The 27,856-nt window shown below is 39.5% G+C and overlaps 1 pseudogene; it reads right to left on the bottom strand.

The window, feature by feature from the left end:
* The window catches only part of LOC138158492 (elongin-C pseudogene), a 64,728-nt pseudogene extending 37,383 nt beyond the window's left edge, over positions 1-27,345 (bottom strand).
* Positions 27,346-27,856: the final 511 nt, after the last annotated feature.

Here is a 27,856-nt window from a genome sequence, read left to right as displayed (position 1 = left end):
GAGTTGATGGTAAAGGAGATATTGAAGACATGAACCCAACATCTCACTCCCTTCTCCTACCTCAGTCAAAATATTCAGGCTGCTGACTCCCTTTCCCTTAGAGGCAGGTTTGCAGCTAATCCCATGGCGCAATTTGTGGTGACTCGGTAGTCTTTTCTCTGACTCCTTCTGGGCTTATTGTCTGTAGCTCACAATCAGCACTTCATTCTATCCTGTCTTATTCACTTAATTGCTTGCCCCACACAATTTAGCAGTTTACTACATACTGTGACACAAATTGCCTCATTATGTATGTCTTAACTTCCTAACTAGATTGTAAAGTTCTTTGAGGGGAACAATCTCTCTGCTTTTTCTTTCCTGAATGGTAGCACCCACCACAGTACTAGGCACATATTATTGGAACTCAATAAATCACGGGAATCTACAATTCAGTAAATAGGATGCACAGTGGTTAGAGTGTCAGGCTTAGAGTCAAGAAAACTCATCTTCCTGAGGTCAAATCTGGCCTCAGACACTTACTATCTGTGTGACCCTGGGCAAGTCACTTAAACTTCACTTTCTTCATCTGTAAGATGAGCTGAAGATGGAAATGGCAATGGTTTCCAAAACAATCCCAAATGGGATTACAAAGAGCTGGACGTGGCCAACAACTGAAGAAGAAAATGTTCGGCTTTTTAAATAAAAATCATGCCATCTCACAGCTGAGATAAACTTCAGAAGCCACCTACTCCAAACTACTTGAACAAGAATTGCCACTGTCTCTGGAATCAAAAGACCTGAGTTCAAATAGAGCTTAGAGTGAAATCCCACTTCTCATGTTTATAGTACCTGTCTGCCTTGGGGCAAATCACCATCCTCCATGGTCTCAGTTGGCTCCTTTGTAAAACAAGAGGGTTGGACTCTGGTATCCATTTTATCTTTAGGTCTGTGACCTTATTATCCAGTCTTTGTCTGAAGACCTTCAGTGAAGGAAGCTACATCATCTCTTTATAGCTCCCCAGTGGACTTTGGGACAGCTTGACTTTTAGGAAAGCTTTCCTGACTGAAGTCTGAATTTGCTTCTTTGCCATTTCCAGCTATTGATTCCATTCCATGTTATGGGGCTCAAACTAGAGATCTTTGTATTGTAATAGACTTTAAAACATGGAAGGAAGGCAGGAGGGAGGGCAAAAGGGAGAGCAGATTATTCCTTTCATATTACCCTTCATATCAACTCTTCATGATGCCATTTGGGTCTTTTGGGGCAAAGATCCTGGAATGGCTTGCCATTTTCCTTCTGCAGCTCATTTTACAGATGAGGAAACTGAGGTAAACATGGCTAAGTGACTAGCCCAGGGTCATACAGCTAGTAGGTGTCTGAGGTCAGATTTGAATTTAGGAAGATAAGTCTTCCTGACTCCAGGCTTGGTATTCTAGACACTGTGCCACCTAGCTGCCCTTATCTTATGACTACTCTCAACAAAAACATTTTATTCTCATTGAGCTATTTGTAACTTTCTCTTAACTCTTAGGGGATCTAGAATTCTTGGAAGAAATGCTTCTCTAAGACCAACATAGACCAAACACATTGGAAGTACTGAAATACTCTGAGTGAAGAGACAGATGCATCAAAGTAATAAAGATGTTTCTGACCTAGCAAAAAGCAAAAGAAAACAAACCAATCCAAGCCAAAGGGATTGTCCTTGAAGAAAAACGGTGTGAATTTGATGGCTTAGCGTGCTTTGAAGATCTGAACATTTGCAAAAAATATGGTGACCCAACCCACACATTTGAATGATTTCTAGTCTTGAACTCTTGAACTATTTGCTTGTTAAATGAATTAATTTGATGTAAAAGTGAAACAATTTTTAAGTTAAACAGGAAATCAATGAAGTCCAATAAATGTAGACAGAGTAGCAAATAGAATAGCAACGAAATCAGCCCCCCAAACAGGTTGAAAGTGTGGTTTACTTTAAAGAATTACTCAATCTTACAGTTAGAATTAAATAAATTACAGTTCAATTCAACAAACATTTGTTAAGTACTTTCTTTGGTCAGAGCATTGTACAAGGATACAAAGGCATTTATGAGACAGTCCCTGCCCCCAACGAAATTACATTCTACTTGGTGGGGTTGGGGGAGAGGAGGATGCAACATGCATTTTCAAAGCAAGACCAAGTGATTTCAAGAGGGAGAGTGATAATAACTAAGAAAATCAAGACAGGAAGTGGGATTTTATGCTTTGAAGGAAGTTTTGAATGCTCTGAGACAGAGACAAAGAGGATGTAATGAGAAGAGATATTCTATTCAAATTCCCACCTGAAGCATGAATCCCCCTACAGCATTTCCAGTAATCCAGCCTCTGGTGAAGACCTCTATTTTGGGAGAGCTAAAATTCATAGGAGTTTAATGGAAATAAATGGGAGGAAGAATGATGGAAAACATGGTGGATTTGGAATCAGTTGAACTAGGTCTTAATTTTGACTCTGTACTTTCTAACCGTGTCACCTTGGGAAAGTCACTTAATCTGTCTTGGTCTCATTTTCCTTATCTGTAAAATACATGAACTAGATTACCACTAAGCTCCTTTCTGATTCTTTCTATATTACTAAAATTTGTAATCCTAAAAAATCTGTCCCCCTTGACATCCTTCAACAAGCATTCTTTCATTTTAAGAACAGTAACAAAACAATGTTAAGTGCTTATGATATAGAGGGACATGTGTGAGGCAGTGAAGAGACGTAAATAGATATGACATATAACCTGACCTCAAGGAACTGTAAAATGACTTGATTCAATGGTCCCTCTCATCTGTAAAATCTATGGCCTTATGATTCAAGAACTTTTAATGAGGGGAAAACCGCTACCTGCTGATAATGCAAAGAAAAGTGCTAGGAGTACAAAAGAGAAATTCACACAAAGTGCTTTAAAAGTTTTGAGGCAGGAATCACTTTCCCATAGCGGAATGAGCGAAGGTTTCCCGGAGAATGCATCCTGTGTCAATGTTGTTGTTTGTCCTTTGTTCTGGAAAAGGACCATGATGTCAGGGAGTGATGCCATGACATGCAAGTAAGTTGGATTTATGTGAGGGAGGGCTGTGCAAAGTCACCATCTTTGTTCAACCCACAAAATAGGCTTAGAAGACCCTGAGGAAATCCAAAAGTTGGAAATGAGAGTAAAAGCATCCTTTTCTCATGTGAGGTTGACATGACCAAAAGGACAGGGGGAAAAGAGAGGAGGAAAAGAGAATAATTAGAGAAAACAGAGTCCAGAGAGAATATGAAAGGGACTAGTATAAGAAAAATCTGGAAAGTATAGTTGGAATCAGATTGCGGATGGCCTTGAATATTAGGAGCAGATCTATCCTATGCTGTATCTTCTTTTCTGTCTTCCAGTCTTCAACATTCAGGATTCCTTCTCTCAAGTTTTGTTTTTTTTTCCCCTCACATAGGCTTCTCATACTATTTGAGGGACTCAGGCAAAGTTGGCTTTGTCAATTGTTGCTATGATATTTTAAAATTATAAAACCCTCATAGTAACCAAAGTCTTCCAAAACAAGGGGATTTCTCATCTGTATACTATTCAGGCCCTTACCTGCACAGTTTGTTTGCTTCCCACGAAGCATCTAAGCCTAGCTAAGAGGCACAAAAAACCCACTGTTATTTGTGGTCAGTATTATTCCTGTCCCTGAGAAAGAAGTCAATTAGCTCAGCATTTTTTTTCTCTTTAGGGAGAATTGTGACCTTTTGGTGAAATAGGATCCCCATACACATGCAAATGGATTATTCGAACTTTTCCTGGAAAGTTTTCTCAAGCTCGTTTATTATGAAGCCTTCAAAGGACAATATTTGGAGTTGCTGTTAAAATCAGAAGTGTAAATAAAGCTTGTGTCCATTTTTCTCAGGTTTAAGCTTTTGCTGCAACAAATTATAGGAATGGGTGGCCATTCACTAAGGAACTCCTATCACTGGTACCACAGGAAGGATGCAGCAGTTAGGGAGGCTGCAAGAAAGATTCCAGATATGAAGGGCTCTAGGGAAAGAGCAAGGTCGGGTACCAGGCTGGGGGGGGGGGGGGGGGGGGGGGGGGGGGGGGGGGAGACAACCCTGCAAAGTATAGATTAAGTGTTGCCAGTTTTGGTCTAGGACCAAAAAAATGAAGACTGTTTTTTTTTTTTTCCCATGGGCCACCACAGTTGAACACAATGAGAATAACATAGTCCTTAACTTATATATGTTTACAATATAGTCATGAAGATAAAACACATAAAAATGAGAAAATATGATGGTATGTGATTTGATGCTAAATTATGGAACACAGAGTCCTAGGACTTTAGGAATTCAATAAGTATTTTCAAAACATCTACTATCTTCTAGTAGGTACAGAGACTAAACTAAAATAGCCTTCAACCTCACAAAGCATGTATTCAATTGGTGGAGGCAACATATTCCTATATAAGTATGTATAATTATATGCAAAATGAATGCAAATTTATTTTTAAGGCACCTGAAGGGATGAAAGGTTTTGTGTTAACCACGGAGATTTGATCTAGTGGGTCTGTGAACTCTTAAAAAATATTTAAATTGAATTTGTTTTCTTTTTAATCCTATATATTTTGTTTTATGCATTAGAAACCATTATTCTGAGAAGGGATCCACAGGCTTCACCAAACTGTCAAATCATAGGTGGCAGAAGCCCGGGGCGGGGGGGGGGGGGTGTACAAAACACAAAAAAATACTTAAGAGCTTTTCACATTGAAGGTGGTACTTGAGCAAAGCTTGGAAGAACACTAAGGATTCTAAAGAGAAAATGTGAGGAGGGAGACCATTCCAGGCACAGGGAATGCACTAAGCAAAGACATGAAATGGAAGTAAGAGATTGAATTCAGATCAGGGATGCCATGAAGACCAATATGGCTGAACCATTGATTGCAAAAAGGGGAATAATGTATGATAAGGCTGGAAAGGCAGGTTGGAGCCTGTTTGGGAATCAGGTTTCTGTTTGATCCTTAGAATGGGTAGTATCAGAAATGGCATAGAAGGGTCTGAAAAACACTTGGTGGAGAAAATAGAATTGGGTTAGAGATTAAAAATGAGTAAGACATGAATATTTGGAAAATAGTGTGGAAGATATTCTGGGTGGAAATAGCATCATTACAGATATAGATGTAAAGGTAGATATAAGCATGGTAGATACAGGAGGGAGGAGACTGGTCTAAATGGAGTAGAAAATATCAGGAAAAGAGTAGCAGAAAAAAAATGAACAGGGAGCACAGAGTCAGATTATAAAGGGACTTGAAAGCCACAAAATGTTTCTATACAATCAACAAATAGTTTGGAAAACCTTAACTTGTGCTAGGTGAGCCTGAAATTTCAAGCAATATAGTGGAAAAACAATTCAATATGGAAGGGAATGACCTGAATTTGAACCCCAGGTTGGCTTCTGTATGACCAAGATAAGTATCCAAACCCCTCTGGAATTCCATTTCCTTGTCTGTAAAATGAGGAGATTAGACTAAATTATAACAAAGATTCCCTTTGGTCCCAATTCCTAGGATTCTTGATGCCATGGGTAAATCCAAAGAAATAAAATGAAGTTGCTACCCTTTTGGACCTTCTAATCTAGAGAGAAGATAATATAACTATCAAAAAGTAGGATGAATGTTACATATGGATGGTGTAAGAATTTAAAAGAAGAATTTCATGAACTTGATTTAATGAGTGGGTGAATGAATGAATGAAGCATGTATTAATTGATTATTATGTACATTGTAAGCATGTGCAAAGAGAAAATTAAGGCAGTCCCTGCTCATGGGCAACTCACATTCTGATGGGTGAGACAACATGCATGGAAGATTTCAGCAGCAAATCAGATGGAAAGGTTCCATGGTTATGAGAGTATAATGGTGAAATAGATGGAAATGACTCCACTTAATGCCATTTATGCTGCTAAAATCATGTAAGCTTCTCATAATAGATTTTGAGCTCTCCCATTCAACTGTGAGTTCCTCGAGAGCAGGGTCCATCTTTTATCTTTCTTTGTATCCCCAAGGCTTAACACAGTGACTGACTGATGCTAAATGATCTGACAGTGCCAAAAATGTTGGTGGCAAGAATTTCCTTCTCTAGGTCTTCTATTGATGTGGCTATAGCATCTGCAGGGGAAGCTACCAGTCTACTTCTCCGCAGAGGCTGCTTGTCGGGATGGTGGCTTTAGGCAATGGGACAAAAACTTCCTTATCTGAAGACTCTTGGGTTCAGGGCTCTGGGCCACATTCACTGCGACTCAGGGGATATAGTAGTCAAGGTAGTGGGTGTGCTTTGACTAGCCTGGCACAATTTCCTTCTGTCTCTCCCTCAGGATGCCTTGTTGCTTCAGCAAATTGGCTTCCCTGCTCTGTGTGTGGGAGTTTGTTGGCAGTTGGCACAGTAGGCAATAGGGAGCCATTCTATGTTTTTGAGTTGAGGACTAGGAAAAATAATTTCCTTTCAGTTCTTTTGGAGAAAATAATGTATGTAAAATTCAAGTGATATATTTTTTTCTTTTAGTAACAGAAACTGTACTTTCAAACTGATATAAAATTGTAACCATCATCTGATATTTTGATTTTGTATTCCCTGCATATTATCAAGGTTGAGGCAGAGTGACAACATGATCTGTAATTCAGCAATAGGAAACTCTGAAAGGGAATTTGTGTTCTTCAGAGTATATATTACAAAACTCACCATAATCTTTTTTTGGTACCCAAAATGCTTTATTTTTTCTTAAGATGCTCCTGGATTAATTTCTTGCATCTTCTTACAGGAAAGACATAGAAACTTGGGCATATCAGGAGTATGGTAGCAATATGTAGTTCTGTTGTTTTCAGGTTGATGAAATTGGAATTTATCCATAGAAGTATGCAGTAAAGAAAATTCAATCTTACTTCCCTATTTTCAAGCCAATAAAAATGAGTTGATTTCCAAGAAAATAGAGCAAGCTAGCTGCAAACTTGATATCTTACACTCTAACTATATGAAATGTGCCTAGTATTTTCAGCCAGCTACTGTGCATGAAAGAATGGGACCCTACCCTTCCTCTCAGGACAGATCTTGACAGAGTAGGCCTTATGTATAAGCAAAATTAGTAACACTTGATGTAATTTGTGGGGTGTAGAAAAGATATCCATACCAAAATATTTTTCCTTTTACTTTTTTTTGAGGGGTTGAGATATTGATATCCTCTGTTATAATTCAAGTACATTACCTAGGATGATTACACCCAGAGTGATCCTAACTAATTGGTGGATTTCTAACCCAGAAGTCCACATCTTGAAGCACCCCAGTAACTATTAACTTCATTTCCTGCTCACTTTTCAGTCTTCTCCACCCCTCCCTATCTCTTCTTTATGGTTTATCTTCCCTTTTAAAATATAAACTCCTGAGAGTACATCTTGTCTTATTTTTATATCACTAGTGTTTACCCTAGTCCTTGGTATACAATAAGCTCCTTATAAATATTCTATCTCTCAATCTGTCTGTCTGTCTGTCTATCTATCTATCTATCTATCTATCTATCTATCTATCTATCTAATTTATCTGAATAGGATAGTGAATATTCAGTCAATATCTCAGCACAAAATGTAATTGATCAGATCAAAGAGCTGATCTCTGGTGGAATGTTACTCAATGGTGGAAAAATTATTCGATCCATAGTCAAGAAATTTAGACTCTAGTCCTGGTGCCTCCACTAACTAACTCTGTGACCTTGGAAAAATTACATCACCTATCTGGGCTACCATTTTCCCCAAATGTAAAAATGGATTTGAATTGAATGGTTTTGGAGGTCCATTTCAGCTCTGAAATTTAGAGAAATTTTTATTTCCAGCCTTCATTTTTTTCTCTATGAATCAACTTGATGTAAGTACAAGCAAGATGGAATTTTTGTTGTTTTCCTTTTGACTTCATTTTCCCAGGCTCAGGCTTAATTGTGAACATTTGAAGGATTGAACTCCTTTGAACCTTTATAATTCATAGCTGTGGTGAGTCACATAAGTTTCATGCAAACTGGCTCTGAGCCAATCAGGGGCTGAGGCTTTATTATATATTCTGGGAAAGTGGCATTTTGCTTTGGGGGTTTGCTCATGAGAAGGATCTTTTGAATTCCTGGTCAAAACTCTGAGTAGCCCTGTTTTTTGTGGTTGTTTTTTAAATTAAATTTTATGTTTATTTTGAGTTTACATCCCTTATTTCCACAAGATTTTGAGTTGTAAATTTTCTCCCTGTCTTTCCTCTACTCACCACACCAAAACAGTGATCCCATTATATACCCCCTACCCCAATTTGCTCTCTCCTATATCCTCCCCCACCAGCTTCTGACTTTCCAGTAGGGCAAGAGGGATCTCTCTGCCCTAGTGCCTGTACATCTTATTTACCAGTTGCATGTACAAAAAATTGTACATATATATATATATATATATATATATATATATATATATGTGTGTGTGTGTGTGTGTGTGTGTGTGTGTGTGTGTATAACCTTTCATTTTAAAATCTTGAATTGCAGATTCTTTCCCTTCTACCCTCATCACCCACCCTTACTGAGAAGATAGGCAATTCAATATAGGTTGTACATGTGTAGCTATGCAAGACATTTCCATAGTGGATATATTAGGAAAGACTGACTATATTTCCCTCCATCCTATCCTGCCCCCCACTTGTTCTATTCTCTACTTTGACCCTGTCCATTTCAAAACTGTGTGCTTCTAACTTCCCTCCCCCCCAACCTGCGTTCCCCTCTATAATCCCCCTATCATCTTCTTGCCCCCTACTCTCCTGTAGGGTGAGATACCTTATTTAGTGTGTATGTCATTCCCCTCCTAAGCCAAATTCAATGAGAGTAATGTTGACCCATTCCCTTTTGCCTTCCTGCTCTCCCCCTCCCTTGTTACAGTTTTCCTTTACCTCTTCTATATGAGATATTTTGTCCCATTCTGTCTCTCCCCATCTCCTCTCATTTTATTCCTCTCACACCTCTCAATTTCACTTTTAAGTATCATCCTTTCCTATTTAATTGGTCCTGTATCCTCTGTCTATGTATACCTGTACACATATATACAAACACTCACATATGTATTGATATGCCTATATACCATCCTATATAGACCTATATCTATCTATCTATCTATCTATCTATCGACACATACATTTATATTCCCTTCAACAGTTCTCATACTGAGAAAAATTTCATGAGATCCAATTATCATTTTTTCCATATAGGAATGTAAATAGTTCAACTTTGATAAGCTCCTTATGATTTCTTCTACCTGTTTACCTTTTCATGCTTATCTTGCTTCTTGTATCTGACTATCAGTTTTTCTATTCAACTCTGTTTTTATTTTTTTATCAAGAACGCTTGAAAGTGGGGGTGGCTAGGTGGTGCAGTAAGTAAAGCGCTGGCCCCAGAGTCGGGAGAACCTGACTTCAGTTCTGGCCTCAGACACTTAACAGCCACACTAAAAACTAGCTGTGTATCCTTGAGCAAGTTACTTAACCCCAATTGCCCTCTGAAAAAGCAAAAAAAAAAAAAAAGAATGCTTGAAAGTCCTCTATTACACTGAATTACCATATTTTCCCATGAAACATTATACTGAGTTTTGCTGGTAGGCAATTCTTGGTTTTAATCTCAGCTCCTTTGATTTCCAGAATATCATATTCCAAGACCTTCGATCCCTCAGTGAAGAAGCTGCCAGATCCTGTGTTATACTGATTCTGTTTGTGCAATATTCAAATTGTTTCTTATTGGCTGCTTGTAATATTTTCTCCTTGATCTGGGAATTCTGAAACCTGGCTATAATATTCCTAGGACTTGTTTTGTTTTTTTTTGGGGGGGGATCTTTTTCAAGAGTTGATCAGTGGATTCTTTCAAACTTTTTTTTTTTCCCTCTGGTTCTTAAACATCAGGGTAAATTTCCTTGAGAATTTCTTGAAAGATGCTTTCTAGGTTCTTTTTTTGGTCATGGCTTTCAGGTAGTCCAATAATTTTTAAATTATCTCTCCTGGATCTATTTTCCAGGTCAGTGGTTTTCCCAATGAGATGTTTCACATTGCCTTCTATTTTTTTTTTCATTTTTTTGGATCTGTTTTATAGTATTTTGATTTCTCATAAAGTCACTAGCTTCCATTTGTTCCAATCTAATTCTGAAGGAATGATTCTCTTCAGTGAGCTTTTGGGATTCTTTTTCCATCAGGTAAATTTGGCTTTTTAAGGAATTCTTCTCCTCATTGCCTTTTTGGAGCCTCTTTTGCCATTTGAGTCAGTCTATTTTTTAAGTTGTTATTTTATTCAGTTAGGTTGTTGACTCTCATTTCATAATTTTTTTGCATTGTTCTCATTTCTCTTCCCAATTTTTCTTCCACTTCCCTTATTTTGTTTTAATAACCCTTCTTAAGCTCCTCTATGTCCAGTTACTAGTTCAAATTTTCCTTGCAAGCTTTTGGTGCAGGAGTTCTGACTTCGTTGTCTTCTTGCCATTACATGGTTTGATCCTTTTTGTCCCTAAAAAAGGAGTCCAGCGGTGCAGAGTCAAGATGGCATAGTGGAAACAGGACTACCTTGGGGCTCTGGCTCCCACCTCCTCCAATTCATGTAAAAGGTGACTCTGAACAAACCTTGGAGCTATAGAACCCACAAAATGACACAGAGAAGCTAAGCTCCCACTGAGGACATCCCAGCAGACTGGCAGGTAGCAGCCAGCTCAGCACTCTGGGAGCTAAAACTAGCCCAGTATGAGCCCACATGTTTAGCCTCAGGGTGGGTCTGACCAGTCGCCAACTGGAGAGACTTCAGATCACCAACAGCTGTGGCAGTTTCTAGATTTATCAATCCATAGATGCTAATGACAAAGTGAGAGGTCAGTGCAGTGTGGACTTTGGGTTCTGGTAGTTGGGAGTGTGGTCAGCCTTTATTTCCTAGAGGGAGAAGCAGCTGTGGCCCCATGGCCACGCAGCTGCCACCACATGGCAGCTTCAGCTTCTGGCCTACAGATTGTAGAGGGAACAAGCAACCAGTCTGAGGGGTAATCACTCTTGCTTTAACCTGCTTAGATCCGGATTACAGTCTAGGGTGGAGGTCCTGGGGTATGTGACCAACTTGCCAGAGCATGCGGAGGCTTCAGAGAGGGCACCCAACTAATACCTTTGGCAGTTGAGAAAACCCCAGCATTTGGTAAGAAACTTTCCTGTCTGGTAGCAGTGTCCAACTGTTGCAAAAAGCCCAAAAGTCAAGTAATTGAGTGGCAACATGAACAAATGAGGGAAGCAAAGCAAACGGAGCAATCCAACTTTACACTCCTATTATGGGGACAAAAAGGATCAAACATGGAACAGGAGGAAGACAGCAAATTCAGAACTCCTACACCAAAAGCTTCCAAGAAAAATACGAGCTTGTTACAGGTCATAGAGGACTTTAAGAAGCATTTTGAAAACAAAATAAGAGAAATGGAAGAAAATTGAGAAGAGAAATGAGAACAATACATACAAGAAAATTATGAAATGAGAGTCAACAACCTGACTGAAGAAAATAATACCTTAAAAAATAGACTGACTCAAATGGCAAAAGAGGCTCAAAAAGGCAATCAGGAGAAGAATTCCTTAAAAAAAAACAAATTTCGCTGATGGAAAAAGAATCTCAAAAGCTCACTGAAGGGAATCATTCCTTCTGAATTAGATTGGAACAAATGGAAGTTAGTGACTTTATGGGAAATCAAGATATTATCAAACAGATCCAAACATGAAAAAAATAGAAAGCAATGTGAAATATCTCATTGGGAAAACCACTGACCTGGAAAATAGATCCAGGAGAGATAATTTAAAAATTATAGGACTACCTGAGAGCCATGGACTAGAAAAAAGGACCTAGAAATCATCCTTCAAGAAATTCTCAAGGAAAATTGCCCTGATGTTTTTAAACCAGAGTGCAAAATAGAGGTTGAAAGAATCCACTGATCACCTCCTGAAAAAGATCCCAAAATGAAAACTCCAAGGAATATTATGCCCAGGTTTCAGAATTCCCAGGTCAAGGAGAAAATATTACAAGCAGCCAATAAGAAACAATTTGAATATTGTGTAAACGCGATCAGGATAATACAGGATATGGCAGCTTCTACACTGAGGTTTCGAAGGGCTTGGAATATGATATTCCAGAGGTAAATGGAACTGGAATTAAAATCAAGAATCACCTATGCAGCAAAACTGAGTATCATGTTTCCAGGGAAAATATGGTCATTCAGTGGAATAGAGGACTTTCAAGCATTCTTGATGAAAAAACCTGAGTTGAATAGAAAATTTGACATTCTGATACAAGAAGTAAGAGAATCATGAGAAGGTAAACAGACAAAAGAAATCATAAGGAACTTATCAAAGTTGAACTACTTATATCCCTACATGGAAAAACTATAATTGTAATTGATGAAACTATTCTCAGTATGAGAAATTGAAAGGAATAGAAATGTGTGTATACAGACACACACACACATACATACATATATATGTCTATATAGGAGGATATATGGGCATATGAATACATATGTGAATGTGTGCATATATGTGTACAGGTATACATAGATAGAGGGCAGAGGACCAATTTAATAGAAACGGATGATACTTAAAAGGTGAAATTAAGAGGTGGGAGAGGAATGGGGTGAACTATCATCTATAGAAGAGGCAAAGGAAATGGTCACAATGGAGGGGAAGAAAAGGAAGGTAAAAGGGAATGGGTTGACCTTATTCTCATTGAATTTGGCTTAGGGAGGGAATGACATACATACTAAATAGGGTATCTCACCCTACAGGAGAGTAGGTGGGGAAGGAGATGAGATGGGAGATGATAGAAGGGAGAGCAGGCTGGTGGGGGGGAGGGAAGTTGGAAGCACCCACTTTTGAAAAGGGACTCGATCAAAGCAGAGAAAAGAACAAGTGAGAGGTGGGATAGGAGGGAGGGAATTATAGTCAGTCTTTTACAAAATATCCACTATGGAAATGTTTTGCATAGCTACACGTGTACAACCTATACTGAATTGCTTATCTTCCCAGTAAGGGTGGGTGACAAAGGAGGAAGGGAATGAATATGGAATTTAAAGCTTTAAAATTAAATGTTTATATATTATTAATATTTTATACACCGTTGGGAAATAAGAAATACAGGCACTGGGCCATAAAGATCCACCATACCCTACTGGAACATTGGAGGTGGTATGGGAGAATATATGGGAGAGAGGGGATATCCAGTGGGATCACTATTTTGGGGTGGTTGGTAGGGGGAACATGGGAAGAAAATTTGTAACTCAAAATCTTAAGGAAATGAATGATGTAAACTAGAAGTCAATAAAACATTTGATAAAAAAAAGGATTATTCCAAAGTTGGTTTGCTGTGCTTGCTTTGCTTCTTGTGCTTGCTCATGTTGTCACTCAATTACTTAACTTTTGAGTTTTTTGACACAGTATTACTCTGCTTCCAGAGAGGAGATATTTGTTCCAAATTGCTGGGGTTTTCTCAGCTGCCAGAGCTATTAGTTGGCTGCCCTCTCTGAAGCCTCCACTGGCTCTGGCACCTGGTCACACACCCCAGGACTTCCACCCTAGACAGCAATCCTGATCCAAGCAGGTTAAAGCAGTAGTAATTACCCCTAAGAATGGTTTCTTGGTCCCCTGCAATCTGCAGGCCAGGAGCTTTGAAGCAGTCACATTGCTGCCAATGCTGCACCTCAGCCACTTCTCCCTCCAGGGGCAGAGGCTGGACTGCACTCCCAGGCTCTCTGATCCCAAAGTCTACACTGACCTCTCACTTTTTCTTTGGCTTTTATGGGTTTATAATCCTGGAAACTGCCACAGCTCCTCATGATCTACTCCCCTGATGTCTCTCTAGCCATGGCTAGTCGGGCCGCGCTGAGGCTAAAACCATGGGCTAACGCAGGACTGGGCTCTTCTCCCAGCAGGCTGTGATGAACCATTTCTGTCCACCTGCTTGTCTGTCTTCAGTGGGAGATTTACTTTCCTCTGTCTCTTTGTGGGTTCTGTAGCTCTGAAGTTTGTTTAGAGTCCTTTATTTATAGGTGTTTGAGGTGGTTGGGGGCGGGGGAGTACAGGGAATTTTCCTGCTTCTGTGCCACCATCTTGGCTCCACCCCCTGAATAGCTCTTTCTTAGGAGCCCCCTGACTAATCAGATGTTTTTTGTGCTTCCTTGATCCAGTAATGTATGTAAAGTGTATAGCAGTTTTGCTTTACTCAGACAGTTGGAGACCTGTCTTGATCTTTGCACTAATTTCTCTGCTTGTTTTTTTCTATGTCTGTATTTTCTCCACTTTCATGGTGCTGAGCTTTTCCCTGAACTAGTGAATGTAATTAAAGAAGATTTTTTACCCCTTTAGAAGCTGCTTACCTTCAAGAACAGCAGATCAAAAAACCTGTGCTAGCAGGCTCTCCTGGGTGTGCTAGGGTGCTTGCTATTACATGTAAATACTTCTGTCAGAAGAATCTTCAAAAATGATTCCTTTCATCACACAACTCTCCTATGTAACAATTTATACTAGTTCCCTATTGCCTATTAGGTGAAACCCAAACTCCTTAGCCTGGCATTCAAATCCTTTGGCAAACTCCTTCCATCTTACTTATACAATTCTATTTCCAATTCCTCCCCAACTTAGGCCTTTAACATTGGTGATGACCCTGAATACCTATCAGTCCATACATACCTTTTGTCTTTTGTCTATAGACCCTGAATACCTACAGGTCCATATATACCTTTTGTCTTTTTCCTGAGGCATCATTGTTCCATGTTTCCTCCATCTGGAATGCCTTTTAGTGGAAAAAAAAAACACAACAAAAAAACCTTACCAATATAGTCAGGAGACCTTGTCAGTAAGTTGCTATATGAACTTGGTTAATCCATGCTCCTTTTCAGTACCCCAGATTTATCATTTATCAGAAGAGGGACTTGTCCTAGATGACTTCAAAAGTTGTTTGGATTCTCTCTTCACCCAAATTATACCTATTTTTCAAGGTCCGGTTCAAATCTCACCTTTCATTGACATCAACTCTACTCAGCCTTGCTGTTCCCCTACTCAACAGCCCTGTCATGGTGCCCCATTGCCTATTGGATGATTTCCAAAGTTTTCATTCTGGCATTGAATTCCTTCTGTGATCTCACTCATTTTTATATAATTAGAACCCGACTTTTAGAGCCTGCCACCTATGGTGATGAAAGTATTTTAAAGGGGAAGTGTGATATAATAAAAGCTGTCTATTAAAATAATTATTTTGTTAATATTATATACAATGGATTGGAGCAAAAAGATTATATACTTTAAGAGTCTATTGCAGTAGCCCTCCAGATGAGTGCATGAACTAGGCAGTAGAAATGAGAAGATGAGGTAACTTCACAGAAGTGAAGTTACCAGGACTTGTCACCTCATAGGCTGTGGGAAGAGCATGAAACAGAGGGAGGAAGCTGAGGGTACTCCATCATCATAGGATCATACCTCTAGGTCTGGATAGGACCTGTTCAACTTCAATCATTCAATTAAATATTCACTGCCTACTGCTGAAACAAATAAAAATATCTCTACTCACAAGGAGTCCATGTTATAAAAGATCACAACATTTAACCCAAAATGGAGTGCCTTGTCCATGACCACAAAAGTAATAAACATAGGAGTGATAATTTAAAATCTCAGAATCTGACCAATGCTTTTTTCCCCCAGGTGCCATATTGTGTCTAGGGGTATTGGTGAGAAAAGTGGTGATATTAACATAAAAAGGGAAGTTAAAAAAAACAAAAGGAAAGGTGATGAATTTAGTTTTGGAAATGTCTAGGTTTGACATGCAAATAAGGTAGCCAGCCAAGGCTATTGTAGAGGCATTTGGGAATGGGAGACTGAAATGAGGTTGAAGACAAGACTAGTAGATATGTCCAGAAAGGTTGTACTTGACACCATGGGAGAGCAGAAAAATCTCCAAGAGAGAAAATGTAGAGAAAAAAGCAGAAGACCAAATTGGTACAAGAAGAAGACTGACACCTTGTGTACCAAAGGAAGAAGAAAAACTCCAATTTTCAGGAGATTTTGGAGGCTCAAGAATTCCTTATTATCTTTCCTTATTAAAAACAGAATGCTACATTTTGCCAAATGTGAAACAATCTGAATTCAAAATGCATAGGGGTTCATTTCCAAACTCAAAGTCGGAGATATTCGGTCATGTTTATACTTGCCAAAACACATTTCATCCAATCCATACTTCCCTAATATCTTTCTCCCCTGAGGCATTTCAAATATGGTAACATGGATTTCATACAGAATTCTGTTTTCTAACCTGATTGCTTTCTTATGAATTGTCAATGACTGAGGGCTGTCACCATTTGGAGACTCTTACTTGTTTGTTTAAAGAAAAGGAAGGCATATTTCTCTGCTATCGGATGACACCATCACAACATTTCTCTGAGTTGAGACAGCTCTGAGAGGTCATCTAGTACAACTCTTACCAAGAGTAGAATGCCTCCAACACCATAATTAACAAATAGCTTATCTCACCTTTTCTTTCTGATCTCAAGTGAAGGGGAGGCCTATGCCCTCTCAAGGCAGCTTGGATTTTTTTAATATCTAGGGGATCCCATTTCAAATCAGATTCTATAAAAGTCACTGAGTTTGGGTTCAAGGGTTCTCTTTTTAAGACTCAATCTATAAGGGCTTTCCTGCCATTCAAGGCCTGCTTTCCTCTCTTAAAACAAACAAGCAAACTAAACCACAGCTACACCTAGGACTACAAAAGATTCATGGTGGATTTAGGTTTTTTCTCCCTTTAAACAGTGTTGAAGGAAAATATCATTACTTGATATTCATCATTGGGCAATGACTGTTTCATCACCTAGACAACATGAATAAAAGATATTACTCTTAGTCATTAGCTTCTCAGTCAGGGGAAAGAGAAAAATTGGACATTTAAGAACATTTTACTTTGCTGTCATTTCAAAGTAAATGACACTCCTAAATGATGGCCAGTCAAACCCCCAGAATCTATTAGTAACTTGAAAATAAGTGTGAAGGGGATGCTGGCACCCAAAGGAATCTTAACATGGCATTTATCAGCCTTGTCACATCATTGCTACTGGTAATAAAAGCATTTTTGTTTTATGCTGCAACGTCTACTGAGTATAATATTTTTTGGTACCAAAGCAAAAAGTGATATTGCCACATTTGTCACATCCTTTGATATGAAATAGCTGAAAAGCATCAGATATTGACTTGTATTATTTTTTATTTATGCATATATTTATTTGGTTAATCTAATGACCTAAAACATTGAAGGGTACTTTCCAAATTCAATTTTTTTTATATTTTTGTTTAAAAGTTTCGATAATCAAGTAATGACCTTTCCAAAAGTTTCTTTTAGTGCCTTTCAGAAACAAATGTTCCTGGTTAGATTGTGAAAAATTCATTTGCTTATAATCATTGTCTTGTAATGTAAGGACAGAAGATAAAATGAGTCATTTGATATCTATTACCTTGAAGGAGATTTAAAGAAAATTCAGACTTTCATTTTTTTCCCTCCCCACCTAAATTTATGTTTTATTATTATTTTTTTGTTTCTCTGAGCCTCTAAAACAGGAAAACACCAAGGAGTTGAAAGTAAAGCCTTAGGATTTGGAGCCATTATTGAAAAGGATGAGTGTATTTGCATGCCCATTGATTTTTACATTACTGCATGGAGAGAGGAAATGACACTCTACATGATCAATGTGGACAAAGTCCATGAAAAGATAAATACAGATAATCAAAGGCAAGCAGATCAGAATGCTTACCTCTCAGTCCAGCTTTGAAGATGTCACTTTAGGTGCTTCTGTGTTTTGATATTCCCCTGCTTGATCGATGGGCCTACCAGTGGTATCATTAGACTTTGCATCTACTGTACCATGACTTGGACTCTATATGCAAAAGCAGAGGGGGTTTCTGGAAATATGAGCCAAAGGTAACAAACCAAAGAGTTTTAGAAGAGGAATCAATGAAAATTTGGAGAAGGCAAGGTAACAGCAGAACAATTTAACTCCCTACATGGAATTCTCCATGTATGGTAGTAGTGATGATGATGATGATGATGATGATGATGATGTTGAAAGAGAAGAAAAGGAAGAAGAGAAAGGAGGAGATATGGGAGGGGAAGAGAGGGGAGGAGGGGGAAGAGGGGGGAGGAAGAGGAAAAGCAGGAGGAGGGGAAGCTAGGCAATACAGTGGATAGAACACTGCTGGACCCAGAAAGTAAAACATGAGTTCATATCTGGTGTTGGAAACTTACTAAATGTGCAACTCTAGGAATATGTCACGTGATGTCCCCCATGTTTGCTCACTTGTAAAATGGAAATAATAACAGCACCTAACTCCCAAGTTCATTGTGAGAATATAATAAGATAATATTTATAAATTATGTAAGGCATTTTGTAAACCTTACTGTACCCATAAATGCTATACTTATACTATGATAATGCCATAATGAGGGGGCAGTTAGATGGATAGAGTACCAGGCCCAAAGCCCAGAAGACTCATTTTCCTAAGTTCAAATCCTAGCCTCAGACACTACCTATGTGACTCTGGGCAAGTCACTTATCCCTGTTTGCCTCAGTTTTCTCATCAGCAAATTAAGCTGGAAAAGGAAATGGAAAACCACCCCATTATCTTTGCCAAGAAAAACCCAAATAGGGGCACAAAAATTCAGACATGACTGAACAGCAACAGCAAATGTCATAATGATTGCAACAAAATAGCATGCACGTTTTGATTTAAGTTTTGCAAAGTGCTTTATATCTATTATCTCTGTTGATTATTTTCTGCATATATAAAGCTTCTTATTTGTTTTCCCCCATAAACTGGAAGTGATGGCCTGCTTCCACAGCTCCCTGTATTTTTATGATTTGGAATCTAGATACAATTCCTTAAAATATACCATTTCCTTGAGGGTTAACAGAAGTGAAACATCTCATAATTTGAGGCAGTATGATTGAATGGTTAGAATGCTGCACTTGAGTCTTGAAAAGTTGAGTTTGAAGCTTACTTCAGATGCTAGCTAACCTTACTAAGAATCAGGTTATTCATTTATAAAAAAAGATAATAATAGCTCCTACCTTGTGGAATGATGAAGATCAAATAAGATAAACTATGCAAAGTGATCTGGAAACCTTAGAGTGATATATAAGTGCTGCTACTAATGATTATCAACAACAGCAACAACAATTTGGAAGGTCTCTCAGTGACTATCAGAATCATAACTAGAAATTCCAATACCTGGGAAAAATTCACATGGGACTATGCAGTCTATTCTGGTTATGTGTAGGGATTCCAGGAACTGAGATAGCTGGTGACCCCACCCCAATCCTCTCTGCTTCCTGAGAAGAGACTGAAGGACACCATGGTAGGAAACGTGGGACTTTCAAAGGTGGCCCCATGTTTATGGGAGAGCTGGTAGCACGTGGGTGAAATACTCTCCCATCAGATGTCAGTGTTCTGTGATAAAAACCCAGGAGCCCTACTCTACTATGCTCTAGAGATTAGGTAAATCAACCCTGCCATTTCTGGCTTAGATAGTTAATATTACAGTTGCCATAAGGGACAGTTGAGAAACAAAAATTTCCACTGGAATAGATCAATCCCATGAAGAAGTATAGGAACACTTTCTCAGAATAAGGTTTTTTAAATGCATAAAATATAATGTATATTATTGTAAAGGAAACCATATCATTGAAACTCATTTATCAAAATATTTTCACAAGTTCATGGACCCCGTTAAAATAACTTTCTCTAGAGACTTCGTAGTTGCCACCAGCATCCTTTCTTTCATGGAATTCCTTTCCTGGCTTCAATTTCTGTGGTAGGACATATCTCACCTCTCTTTTTTACCCTTCCCCTCCAAAACTGCATCTGAAAATGGCAAAAACAACTTTGCCCAGCAGGCTTCTGCCCACTCTCTAGAGGACTGAACTGCATCAGTGGGAAAAGGTACTCCAATTAAGGAGATTCGGCAGGCTTTTGTCTTTCGTCCCAGCACCGCTTCCATCTCCCCTGGCTTTCATCCTAGCCCGTTTTACATTCACATAGACCTTTCTGCACTGGCAGAGTTGAGAGACTGCACCATCTGGGTCAGGCGGCTGGGTTTTTTTCCCCTTGTTCTCAAATAGATATTACAATATCTGAAATGCAGAAGAGCTGAGTTTTCCCCCAAGTATATCAGCACTGAGAACATCTGTGCTTGCTTTCTTCCTCCTCCCCTCAGACCTACATTGGTTTATTTCACTACCTCCCCACCTTTGCTTTCTCCTACTGGATCATGTTTTCCCCCAGCCTGGAGGGTCCTACCCTCAAGCCCCCATCTGCTTTCAGGCCCCAGAGCTTCTTCTAACTTGTTTGCATTTCATGAATATGCATTGGCCAACTCAAGATCTATTGTCAGGAATATTTGCAAAATCAGATGATCAGAAAATGTGCTGCCTTGTTAGGTGCATTCCTTCTCCAGTTACACCAGGGTCAGGTTAGTGATGCTCTCTCAAAAAGCAGTTTGCCCTTTTGGTGGAACTGTTGGGTTTTTGCTTGTCAAAACAGCTTTGCATTTTCCTGCCCACGAGGAGAAAAAAGTCTGAATCAAGAACATGGAAAAGACTTCACTTCCTTCTAAATGCAAAAAGATGACATTTTTACCAACAGAAGAAGAGCTTTCAAATCCCTCTCTCCAGTTAGCTTGCTTGCTTTAGAAATCTCAATTCCTTCCCCTGATCTCTCTTTTTTGACATCTTATGCAAGCTCACCTCCTAAAGTTTGCTTTTCTTTCAGCCTATCAGTTTCCCCTTGTGCTGCTTGGGGAGAACCTCCTCATTCAAAAATATTTGAGTTTCATGTCACATTTCTGCCTAACAGTGACTCAGCATTGAACAGCAGTAGGGGGGCTGGAGGGGAAAGGTGGAGGAAGGGTGTATGCATGCATGTGTGTATGTATTTGTGTTTGGGTGCTCACAATACAGCAGCATACAAGTTAAAACAAATACAGAATGCCAGGCTAGTAGGAGGCCAAAATCTTAGCCCCTGTGGCTTTACGATACTATTCCAAACCCAGCATGGCTCAACTAAGCTTGACAGATTGTTATCTGAGTGATACACTGACAGCAAATGGAAATATGGCTGAGTTTTTTTTTTTAATTCTTTCATCTTCCTTCTGGATCCTTTCTCTTTGGCATAGGAAACAGCTTTAGCTGCAACTCTGTTCTTATGGCATAGATACCTGCTTTGATACCTGCTTTCCATATAAGAATAGAGTGTAACAGGGACCAGAGAGAACGAGCTGATTCATGGCACTAGTGAAGGACTTGGGCGATTTGAAATGATAAAGTGACCCCCTTATTGATCATAGCAGCACAAAGAGTAGCTTATTTAGTGGTCCCTTAGAAAGGAGTACACCTGCTCTCAGTTGCTTGGCTATGCATTGGATTGGGATTAGTCATACCACAGGGGTTAACTAGAAGTAGCCTTTCCCCTTTACTACAGTCATGAGGCAACTTCTCAGAGCTAGAGCATGACTTTGGTTAAATGAGATAAGCCTGGGCTTTGTGTAACAGCAAACACCCTAGCATACCCAGGACGGCTGCTAGCACAGGTTATTTGATCTGCTTTTTTTTTTTTTTTTTTGCTTTTTGGAAGAGGGAAGGCCGGGCATTTGGGGTTAAGTGACTTGCCCAAGGTCACCTGGCTAGTAAGTGTTAAGTGTCTGAGGCCAGATTTGAACTTAGGTCCTCCTGACTCCAGGGCTGGTGCTCTATTCACTGCACCATCCACCACCTACACACCCCAACTTTGATCTGCTTTTCTAAAGAAAAGCAACTCAAAAGGGGTTAACAATCTTGGTTTAACCAAACATATACCATTTACCTAGTTCAGGGGAAAAAGTCAGCATACTGAACTTCAGAGAAAATACAAACAGAAATTACAAGCAAACAAAAAATACAGACAGAGATAATAACACTATTCATCAGACAGGACTTCTAGCTGGCTGACTGTCACATACCTATGGTTAGTTACCAGAGAGAGAAGCACCAACATCTGGGTTTTCAAAGCTGTGAGGCTCAACACCTGCTCAGAGACTCATCTGACCAAATCACACAACTCTTCCCATGAGATAACCCCAAAGCAAAACCTCACCTCAGAGGTATATACAGTCTCTTCCAGGCTAAGAGAACATCACAACCAGTGTGACCCACAGCCTAATTACAGAGTAACAAAAGGTGTGGACCTTCCTGAAAAACAAGCCTCCCCTAAGCAAGTTTCTCTTGTTGGACTCCAAGTGAGGCCCATTAAGAAGTAGGGAAGATCTTCAAATTTCCTAGTCCTTTTAAGGGGCAGGGAAGACCTTCAAATTCCCTTACCATTACACCTTAGAGACCCTGGATGCCCCTTCTGCTTTGTGTTCCTTCCCTGACTGAATTCCAAACTTGAGATGGATATGTCCTCATTTGTAGGCAAATTCCTGAGCATAAGAATGATACTGGAGATCCCAAGTCCATCATTTAGAGCTGGTTGAGAGTAAAGGGAGTTTCTGCAGGGAGAAAATGACTACCAAAAAGGAGATGGGTCCAAACTCTGACATTGCTTCCCAGAAGACATAGACCTTTGGAGAGTTGTTTGGATGTTCAAGAGCAGAAGTGAAATGTAAATATGTTTATTTAGCAGTGCCTCCAAATGCTGTATGTTGGATCTCAACCTCATGGGTAAGTATAACTGTAATTATGAGTTGTTGTTTATTTTCTTTTATACTTTACCTTCTTTCAAACTTCTATGTCAGTGTGCATTTGGTGGTGTTTTTAAGCAGTCCTTTTTAGTTTTTTAAGGTGATAAGTAACTGTCCCATACCTGCTTCACAGTGTACAGAAATTCGCCAAACCTAAGCTTTAAGTAATTTTTCATCAAGGTGCTAGGGTTGGTATTCAATGACACAATGAATGGTGGGTGAAAGGAGCTGATCCCCCCACCCCTTTTAATGGTTAAACTACACTGTAGTTGAGACCAGTTGCAGCTTTGTGTGTCGGTGCTTACTGTTTGTAGAAACCATAGGATCGTAAGTAGAGCTAGAAAGGACCTGAGAGATAATAACTGAGTTTATCCCTCTTACTTTATAAATAAGGAGTCTGAGCACAAGAGAAATAAAGTCATTTAAGGCCAAACAGTCAGTGGCAAAAGTGGGATTTGAACCCACGTTCCCTGGCTCTATGTCTCTTGCTTTATCCATGCTACCACCTGGACTTCTGAAATAGATTCCAAAGCATCAACTCACGAAAATCCCACTTTAGGAGCAAGTCCCTTCACCCCCATTCAAAATTTTCCATGTCCAGGGCAGGCCAGGTAGCACAGTAAGTAAGACCACAGGCCCCAGAGTCGGGATGACCTGGGATTGAATCTGGGCTCAGACACTTAGCACCCACCTAGAAACACCTGGCTGTGTAACCTTGAGCAAGTTACTTAACCCCAATTGCTTTAAAAAAATTCTGTGTCCAAAGATTACGCATAATTCCCTTTCACAATGCCATCTCCATGAAAGAAGGCATTTTATTTCTTATGGTCATAGATTTAGAACTAGAAGAGATAAATCAACCAGTTTCTGAACCTTTTACTAGATGCCCTGAAGGGCAGAACCCATTCAGCGATGGAGCTCTAGTCCTGGACCCCAATGTTGTGACCAGTAAGTGCCCTATATGGTCCCCTATACCTAGATAGTTTAGCTATGCTTCACCTCAGGCTATGGTCATCCTTTTGGCAACTACTCTGTTGCAGTCCTCTGTCACTTGTATCTCAATGTACAGTTCTGGAACTATAAATCAATGTTGTCATTGCTACTGGAAAAGATATGTCAATTTCCCTGCTGCTATGACTCTACTCACCATCCCTTCACTTTCCAAATCAAATGCATCTCCTTATCCACTGGTATGTCCCTTTTGTGTGTTGTCTTTCCCTATTAGTACATATGCTCCTTGAAGGCAGAGACTGGCTGTCTTTATATGTGTCTTCCATCTCAATACAATTGTAGAAACTTAACAAATGCTTTTTGCAGATCCTTCATCTTACTGTCCTCTGTTTTCCCAGTTATTCCAGGGGAGCATAAGCCTTTCTTGGCTGACTTCATAGCCTAGTTCATTTTGAAAAGGTTTCCCTTCCTTTGAATCTTATCTTTCCCCTCAGCAATGATAGATTTTATGGATGACTCCTAAAGACTTCCTTGCTGTTTCCATCCCAAGCCTTCCAGGCATTCACCTTCCTCCTTTGTCAGTTATGGCTGCTTTCTTTATCTATACCGCCATCCCTTTCTTGTAATCTATTAGAAAGACTCTGAGCCTTTTTCTATCTAAAATGCTTCCCCCATTTATTTTGGGTCCCCCCTCTACTACTTGTTTCTTTAATGACAAAATAATGACATTGTCCCCCATATTGTTGATACAGTTCCAAAGAAAGAACAAAAATCTAAGTCTCCTTCTAATAGTTGAAAGCTCTACTTAGTTTGTTTATTGAGATTATTCAGCACATATTGCTAATGTTGGTTTGTACTTATTTTTTAAAAATCTAGCTCATCATTGTACCAAACCACTTATAAAGTAATTAGAGACACAGGTTTTTTTTTCTTATAACTCTCATTCCATATGCATCATTCACAGTAGCTCTGAAAAGATGTGTGTGTGTGTATGTGTGAGTGAGCCAATGATTATTTAAGGACTTAATATAAGTGCTTTGGATCCATTAAATGACAAATCTTAACAGCAGCATTGTTGTCATTTGATGGCATTTAACTCCCAAAGATCCTTTTTCTCTCATTTTTATTTCTCAAATGGCCTTTGAGCAGACATAATCCTACAAGTTTGACTTGGACTTCTTTAAGGGATTTTGGCTTTTCAAATATGACTAGTTGATATAAGGTCATGATAATGAGATCTCATAGTCACTATACACACCTGTTGAGGCAGGGAACCTTGTGTCTAGTAGAATATAAACCCCTTGAAGGTGGGGACTGTTTTGTCTTTCTCTCTATGTTTCTGGAACCCATCACAATGTTTTGCAAGCAGGGAACTTTTACTAGTTAATAAATCAACAAGCATGTATTGATTCTTACTATGTGCTTGGCACTGTTCTAGGCACTCAAATATGTAAGTCCCTGACTTCACAATGACTACATTTTATTGGGGAGACAACATATTCATTATAAGTATATACAAAATAGATAGACATTTAGTGGTGGGAACACTGACAACTAAGATACCAGAGAGTTATCATTTAAGGTAATATTTGAGCTAAGTCAAAGAAATTAAGAAAATCTAAGAGGCCAATATAAGAAGGAAGAGTCTTCTGTACCTGGTGGACAGCCGGAACAAAGATATCAAGATGGACACTGGTTAACATCTCCCATGCCTCCAGTCAAGAGCTAGTGATCTCTCCCTCGAGAAACTGTTTTTCATTTGCTTAATCTGTAGATATGTTGTATGAGTCCTTCCTTCCCCTCCCTACTGATACGACAGTCTGCATATATATATATATCAGTATTTCCTTCCCCTCCCTACTGATAGGACAGAAATCGACTGTGGAGCGGGCATTGGACTTGGAAACAGGAAGGCCTAGGTCGCCATCCTACCTTTGGGCAAGACACTTGACCTTCCTAGACCTCCATTTTCTTATTTATAAATGCAGATGCTGTACTTGATGACCTGTGAGCTCCCTTCCTGTTAGGAATCAATAATCCTATAATTTGAATAGCACTGGAAATGTCTTGGATATCATAGGACCCTTTGAGGTCTTTCCCTCATCATTGGTGGGTATGGGACAGGGATAATTAATTAGAAGCTGAACAGCAATTATGTCCATTTGCAAAGCAACGCTACAAGATAATTATCTTGTGTGACTTTGAAATCAGAAGATTTGGGTTCGAATTCTGGTTCCATTGTTTGTTGCCTTTGTGAACTTGGTCAAGTCACTGAATCTCTGGACCTCTGTCTCTTCATCTGTCAAATGAGAAGTTGGTTAGATGACTTCTGAAGTCCTTTCCAACTCTAGCTATGCCATTGCAGTATGTGAGGTATTCAGGGATGACTAGCAGCTCTGCAGTGAGGGTTTGTCAAGCCCTATGTAGGGATGCTTTTGGTGTCTATCTTCACCCAACTGTCACCCATGGCTCCAAGAAGCTGTAGCAGGCAAAGTGGCCACACCCCTGTAAACTGTCAAGGTAGATGCTCTAAACCAGGTTGAAGGTGACCAGCAGTCAGTGAGTTAGGGGGATGTCTATCTTAAATATGTGAAGATTTCCCCCAATGGAATGGGCAGATGAAAACAAATTGTTTAAATAGCCATGAAGGGGGCTGAAGCAGGCCCTATGGAGTGCTGAGAGCTTGATTGGACATCGGAGATGTTGAGGTCATCCACTGCATCCCAGGCCCTCTCCAGCAGTCTTAACTTTTGTCTTGCCACTAGGCTTTGATGACTCTGGAAGAGAGAGACTGATGACTTTGTGTGATTTTGCCCCGCTTGAATCCAATTTGTGTGAAAAGCAAGACATCATTCCATGATATTATTGACCTTCTTCTAAAACAAAGGAGAAACAACAGATATTTCATGACTCTGTGTGATAGGCAAATTGAAACCTCAATCTGTGGGTACTAAATTCAGTTGTGCATATAGGGAATATTTGCTCTAGTCACTGAGAAATTATCTGGAGAGCTCAAAATTATCTGGAGAGCTCATTCTTCTTTTTGTTTTGGTATATTTGGGAGGAGAGAGGAGGGGTGGAATCAGCCAGGTGATGTCAGGTCCATTATCATATTTTGAGAAGAATTTGGACATGTTAACATTCAGCAAGGCACAAATATCTAGGCTTGTTATTTACTAAGACTACTGGAATAAATTCAGAAAGACAATCGACAAATGGTTTATTCTCAGCAGGTGGCCTTTCCTCTAGACAGCAATCTGATGTCAGGGAGATTTTTTTTTCCCTCAGTGATTCAACAGTCTTCCTTAGGTGGATTTGGTATGTGCATTGGAAGCTTGTTTAACATTCATATAATTTATATTTCCCCAGAAATCAAGCTCTTTTCCCAGGCCTAGTAAACATCTTCTGTTACCACTGAGCTGAGTTCCTACAATTTACAGTGTATTTGCCCAGAACTGAGGCTCATTTCTCAGAAAGGCTTGGCTAACATCACCATTGTTGTGAAACTAGCCATGAATAACAGACAGAGGTTTCCGAATGACCTACTGAGGGGTTTCCATCTTCTGATGATGTCTGAGCGCCCTCACTACCCTCAAGGAATATGTTGTAGTCAGTAGCTGCCACCATGTAACCGTTTTAAAGGTTCTGGTCACAGGAATGTTGGATCAGAGAAAAATGAAGTGGATGCATTTGGTGATCTTCAATCACTCCACTTGAGCTACCCTTGCAGAATTAAGGGTGATGTCCTGATGGGCAGACACGAAGGCAGAAATATATCATGTACGGCTTTTGCAGCCACACCTCCGTGGACCTCCTAAGGTAGATGAAATGGGCACAGGAGAAGCCGTCTGCTAGACCTTTAATGTGTGACTGAGCATCATTCTGTTGCCATTTTAGAAGCTTCCCTACCATGAGTTTACAAGAGAACACAAGGAGGTAGTTATCCTGATCCTAATTTTAACTAGCATCAAGTACAAGGGATGACTTATAGGTCTACTGTGCTTCGGCCTGGTTTGGAACCTTGGGTTCAACTCTGTGTAGTGTATACACAATTCTTTCACATCATTCATCAAGTCTTTATTTTCTAAAGTTCTGCTTGTGCTTTTTGCTTTACCTGCCACCATTTCCCCCGATATCC

The sequence above is a fragment of the Petaurus breviceps genome, unplaced genomic scaffold, assembly GCF_028583685.1.
Source record: "Petaurus breviceps papuanus isolate PSGF00001 unplaced genomic scaffold, PetGlider_PUasm1.0 174, whole genome shotgun sequence".
Classification (NCBI taxonomy): Eukaryota; Metazoa; Chordata; class Mammalia; order Diprotodontia; family Petauridae; genus Petaurus; species Petaurus breviceps.
The sequence above is the reverse complement of the archived record's forward strand: the minus strand, read 5'-3'. Positions and strand labels throughout refer to the sequence as shown.